At 43.9% G+C, this 6,008-nt stretch overlaps 1 pseudogene; it reads right to left on the bottom strand.

Moving 5' to 3' along the window:
- Positions 1–4,098: 4,098 nt before the first annotated feature.
- Positions 4,099–5,156, bottom strand: LOC125360763 (annotated as a pseudogene).
- Between the last annotated feature and the right edge of the window lie 852 nt (positions 5,157–6,008).

Raw genomic sequence — 6,008 nt, 5'->3', positions numbered from 1 at the left:
CCATGTAACTTGAGGATGTGGATGGGAGAGGGGGAGGGGGAGAACAATGGAAGGGCGGACACTGACCAGGATGCATTGTATTCAGAACATGACCTCCTAAATTGAAGCCCCGTTTTACAACTAGGTAAAAAAGTAAGAATTAACACATCTCATAGAATTTCAAATTCCAAATTAAGAGAATTTTCTCTAAATTCAGTGGTGGAGAAAATTAGCCTCATAAAAAATGATTTAGGATAAAATGCAAATTTTTTGGTTTCGTGTTTCAAGAAAGAAAATAATGAGTCTCTTAGATCATTAAACTCTAAATTACAAATTTCTCCACTGAAACACACTTATTATTAAAGAAGGAAACTAGCTTTAAGCCCAATAACATGCTATGTAGGTTTGGAAGGAAACAACTCACTTGAGGGGTGTAGATGTGACTGAGGTACTGAGTGGGCCTTTCTTGTAGTTTAGAAATCTAGGGATTTAATGTCTGACTTCTACAGAATATCTTCTATTCATTCCTATGTTGCTCTTACTTATTTATTCATTCGTTCATTTAATTTTTTATGACAGTGCTGGTACCAGTACCCTTGGCTTTTTCTTACTCAAGGCTAGTGCTCTACTACTTGAGTCACAGCTCTAATTTTGACTTTTTCTTGCTATTTGGAGATGAGTCTCATGGAATTTCCTACCCGGTCTGGCTTTGAACTGGGATCCACAGATCTCATTCTCAAAAGTAGTTAGGAACATAAGTGTAAGCCTTGTAATTTTTTTTTCTTTCACAAAGAATCTACCAAAAGAGACATCAGTCACACAAGTCCTCTACCAGTGTGTGAATGGTGTGGGGGGGGGGAGGGGGCATATCACAGTCAGTACTTTGGATCAGTCTTCATATAAATGAAGACAGAGCATCATGCATGCTATCCTAAGTCATTTCAAAATAAGCCAATTGCTTTTTGCTTTCTTTTAATTTTCTCAATTCAATTCAACCTGTCAGTTTATGAATACAATGCATCTTGATCAATGTCAGCCCTTCCATCATTCAGTCTAATCTTTCCAAACTCTGCCCATTACCTGAAGTTACCTGGTTCCATTTTTACATATATGCATTGAATATCATAGCTGCGTTCTCCCACTCATCCTCTCTCCATTTTTGTTGCTCTCCCCTACCTTTGACCTACTCTGCCCACAATTTTCAACTTCCCAATATTCATTTTGTTAAACAGTTACTTGTTCAAAGTATTTATAATACCTTTAGAATTCTCTCCTGCATCTGCCATACCTTAGTCAATTTGTTTATGTGTGTGTGTGTGTGTGTGTGTGTGTGTGTGTATGACCTTGTATATGTTTTCATATGTTTATATTTAGATCTAACTTCCACGTAGGAGAGAAAACATGGATCATTTGTCTTTCTAATCCTGGCTTACTTCACTCAACATAAATTTTTTTCCATATCCATCCACTTCCCTAAAAATGACTTAATATTAATCTTCCTTAAGGAGGAATAAAATTCCATTTAATATATTTATATATAATGTATATATACATATATGTGTACATATGTGTATATAATGTATATTATACATACCCGCCCCTCCCCCACATTTTCTTTTCTGTGTGATTGTGTGTAGTACTAGGGCTTGAACTCAGAGCCTGGTTGCTGTGACTTAGCTTTTTCCCTCATTGCTAGAACTGTAGCACTTGTGGTACAGTTCCTATAAGGGAAATGGAGGAGACTTGATCAACAGGTTAGGGCTCTTTATTGCCAGCAGCACAGACCTTCCAGTAGGTTTGGAGGTTTTGCGAGGGGGTGAATTTGGAATCAGGCTTATATGGGGTCTGAGCAAAGAGGCAAAGGTTAATGAAAAATCCCTTAGGTATAGAAGGTTGGGGGCTTTTTGGTTGGGCCCACAATTGGCTTTTTAGAGCTGGGCTTAAGTGAATTGCCCTGCCTGCACATCAAAGCAGGTCCAAACATACCAGGGGTTTTGCCTGGTGCCTGTATGTTCCTAGGACAATAGGGTGGGGGTCAATTCCAATTAATTGGAAATAAGAGTCTCACAGACTTGCCTACTGGTACTGGCTTCAAATCATTATCCTACTTTCAGTCTCATCTGGCTAGACCATGTTTTCTTGATCCATTCATCCATTGTAAGGTAACTGGGCTATTTCTATACCTTGACTTTCCATGAGCACTACAATAATAAAATTGAATGTACAGGGTTTCCTTCCTTCCTTCCTTCCTTCCTTCCTTCCTTCCTTCCTTCCTTCCTTCCTTCCTTCCTTCCTCCCTCCCTCCCTCCCTCCCTCCCTCTTTCTTTCTTTTTCTTTCTTTCTTTCTTTCTTTCTTTCTTTCTTCCTTTCTTTCTTTCTTTCTTTCATTTCTTTCTTTTTTTCACAGGTTCTGGCTATGTAGCCCAAGCTGGTTTGGCGCTCTACATGCTCCAGCCTCCATCTCCCAGGTTCGAGGCTTACAGGCATGTACACATCTTGCCACTAATCCGTTTCTTTCAGCATCTGGTTCAAAAGCTGGAAAAGGGAGTGATATATTAAATGGTATGGGAGTGTTTCCTGGAAATCACCAAAGGGAAGTAGGGAAGTAGGAAAGGACAGGAAATAATCTGAAAGGGATTGTTAGGACATGAGTCCTGCTGGGGGCTGCTGGAGATGAGCCCCAAGGCAATTTCTGGTAACATAGGTGGGCTAGAGCACCTAGAGCACCAGTAGTACTTTCAAGTGGTTTTTTCAAACTGCTTAAACACAGAGCCCCTGGGAATGCTGCTTGTGTGTGGTAGGCACTTGCATGGCATGTATGAGGTGCTGAGTTTGATTTACGCTTTTAGTGCCATCTCTGGAAAAAGAGGGGAGATAGAAACAATGTTAACTAATCCATTTTACCTCTGATTTAATGAAAGCTCATGGTTGCTATGGTACAGGGGCTGGGATGTGTCCTGAGAACAAAGACACAGCGGCAGTCTCTGTGAGACAGGGGAGGGAAGCTCCTGAAGAGGGGGGACAGTGGGAAGGAAGTCTGAAGAATGAGGCAGAGGGAAGCTGTTCCTAGGGGAACAGCCAAGAAGTGTGGAGGGATTTGCCTCATGGAACTTTAAAATCTACTCCAAAAGTAGTCTGGATTGATAATTTTGTAAGTGTAAGATACACTTCACTCCCAGTTTTGACATCAACCATCTCAAAAAAAAATGGACAACTTTCAAAGTCAAATATGATAGATATATGCTCATGCACATGCATGGTGAATTCTTACTCTCCAACAATATAGAAATTAGGAACAGGAAGCACAGTGATAAGAGTTTATTTAACAAGGAGAAACTAAGGCTGCTCGGAGTGAGCAGCAGGTTCCAGAAATGGTTGTCCAGCTTTCTGGTCCTGTGCTGTTGTTTTACATTGTCCCTGTTTGGGCCATTTCTCTCCTCCCTTCAGACAATCTGTCATATCATGAATGGTGTGTTTGAAGCATCCCAGCACCCTCTCCAGGGAAGTGGCCAAAGTATGGTGGGCTGGCCTGGACTCATGATTGGTTTCTTTGAGACAGGCCACACTCTGCCCTGGATAGTGGCCTTGAGACTGGTAAGTTAGGCCTGAGATATTATGACCCCTCTGATTCTTCCCTTTAGGCAATTTATCTGGCCTAGATAAAACAGAAAAAGATTCTCTCCAGGGAAGTAGCTAGCTGAAGGATGGTGGGCTGGCCGGGCTATGTGTGCCTTCTTTTCCTTCTATCATTGCCACTGATTGTGGATCTGTATTGGGTGTATTTTTTTTTAAATTTTTATTGTCAAACTGATGTACAGAGAGGTTACAGTTTCATACATTAGGCTTTGGATACATTTCTTGTACTGTTGGTTACCTCCTCCCTCGTTCCCCCCTCCCCCTTCCCCTTTTCTCTTCCCCCCCCCCCCATGAGTTGTTGAGTCCATTTAAACCAAACAGTTTTGCAAGTATTGCTTTTGTAGTTGTTTGTCTTTTTTACCCTGTGTCTCTCAATTTTGGTATTCCCTTTCAGTTTCCTACTTCTAATACCAGTATACATGGTTTCCAATGTACTCAGATGAGATACAGAGATAGTGCAGGTACACCACAGGATACTTTTATTTTATTTAAGAGGTGGAAAGGTTTATTTTTACAAATCACAGCTGGTGAATGTCAGGGCTTTCACCTGTAGAGGCCACCCACAAGTGGGGCCCCAGGCACTGCTCTGACAAGAGCCATTCCTAGGAAGGAGTGGCATAGCTGGCAGGAACCTGCGAGGTCCAAGGTCCAGGATGGAGAAAGGGATCCGAGCCAGGGGTCTCAGCTGGAGCAGCCAGGGCAGCCACAGTGTGTGCACTCGATGAGGCGACCCACTTCCAGCTTGCTTTTGGGAACCTGGCAAATGCAGTATGTCCCAAAATTGGTGTCCCATGTCTGAATGCAGCGCAGGCAGCACAAATTCTCATAGCCCTGCTTTTTCCACTTTGCAATCAGGTTCTTGTCTGCATAGCCTTCTTCTTCTTCTTCTTCTTCTTCTTCTTCTTCTTCTTCTTCTTCTTCTTCTTCTTCTTCTTCTTCTTCTTCTTCTTCTTCTTTGCCAGTCCTGGGCCTTAGACTCAGGGCCTGAGCACTGTCCCTGGCTTCTTTTTGTTCACGGCTAGCTAGCACTCTTCCACTTGAGCCACAGCGCCACTTCTGGTCTTTTCTAAATATGTGGTGCTGAGGAATTGAACCCAGGGCTTCATGTATACGAGGCAAGCACTCTTGCCACTAGGCCATATCCCCAGCCCCCCCGCATAGCCTTCTTTAATGCAGTATTCATAGTTCTCTGCTGATGGCTTTCCGCTTGTAAAAGAGGTCAAAGATATAGCGGGTTTTCTGGTGGTGGATTCTGAAGATGGGCCAGAGAGATTCCACTTTCCTCTTCCCTTCATGAGGCTCCGTCTCAGCTTCTCTCATCTTCTGATCTAATTCATCCAGGGTTGGCTCTATCAATTCCCAGCCATCTGGGGGAGCTTTCCAGTTTCTTTTTACTTTAGGCATTTTCCCCTAACAAGATACTTTTCAAGGATCTTAGAATCTTTCCTAAGAGTATGATAGAAAGTTTTCCAGTCTCTGCAGTAACAGGCTTGATTCTTGTCCAGTTTTATCAATTATTCTGTGACTTTGGATAGACCACTTTTCCTCTCTGGTCCTCAATCTCACCAGTCACCGAGAGCGGCTGCTCATCTACTGAAAGCTTCTGCTCCTCCGGGCTCTCTTCAAGAAGAGATCCTCAGAGGGCCTGCCTGCTCCTCTCGCGAGATTGTGTCGTCTTAGCTGTCCGCCGCACTGCCCTTTTTTTGGTGCCAGTCTTAGGGCTTAAACTCAGGGCCTGAGCACTCACTATCTCTGGCTTCCTTTGCTCAAGGCTAACACTCTACCACTTGAGCTACAGCGCCACTTCTGGCTTTTTTTTAATGTGCTGCTGAGAAATCGAACCTGGCTTCATGCATGCTAGGCGAGCTCTCTACCACTAAGCCGCATTCCCAACCTCCATTGTGGCCCTCTGCCCTCGCTTCTGGCAGGGTTAGCTATCAAGGCTATGCGTCTACCTGTTAGCATTTCCCTAGCCTCAGGTCCTCAGCTCCTCCCACTTGCCCCCAGATCCACCCATACCTAATGAGCCACTCCTACTCACTACCTACTTCCCCTTAACCTCCCTAGAGAGATATGCTGCCACCTGGATAAGGTGCAGATGCCATGTAGCTCCCTCTCCAGTGGGAACTATGGCCCCACTAATAAACCTCCTTATGAACCTTCTTCTCCTGCCTGTGGTTATCTCTGCATGGTCCTCTGGGATGGCTGCGGCCTATGCTTTCATTGGTGCCAAACCCAGGATAGGCTCCCCAGTGAATTTGTGCCCCCATTTCTGGGTGGTCCAAGCTGCCTCTGGGATCTATTCTGCTGTCCTAAGCCCACCCAGAGGACCACTGAGGTAACTTCTCCTGACTGAGCGCTCTACTTCCATCCACCACGGCAATCTACAAATT

This window comes from Perognathus longimembris, chromosome 12 (genome assembly GCF_023159225.1).
Source record: "Perognathus longimembris pacificus isolate PPM17 chromosome 12, ASM2315922v1, whole genome shotgun sequence".
Classification (NCBI taxonomy): Eukaryota; Metazoa; Chordata; class Mammalia; order Rodentia; family Heteromyidae; genus Perognathus; species Perognathus longimembris.
Note: the sequence above shows the minus strand (reverse complement) of the source record. Positions and strands in the feature narration are given on the sequence as shown.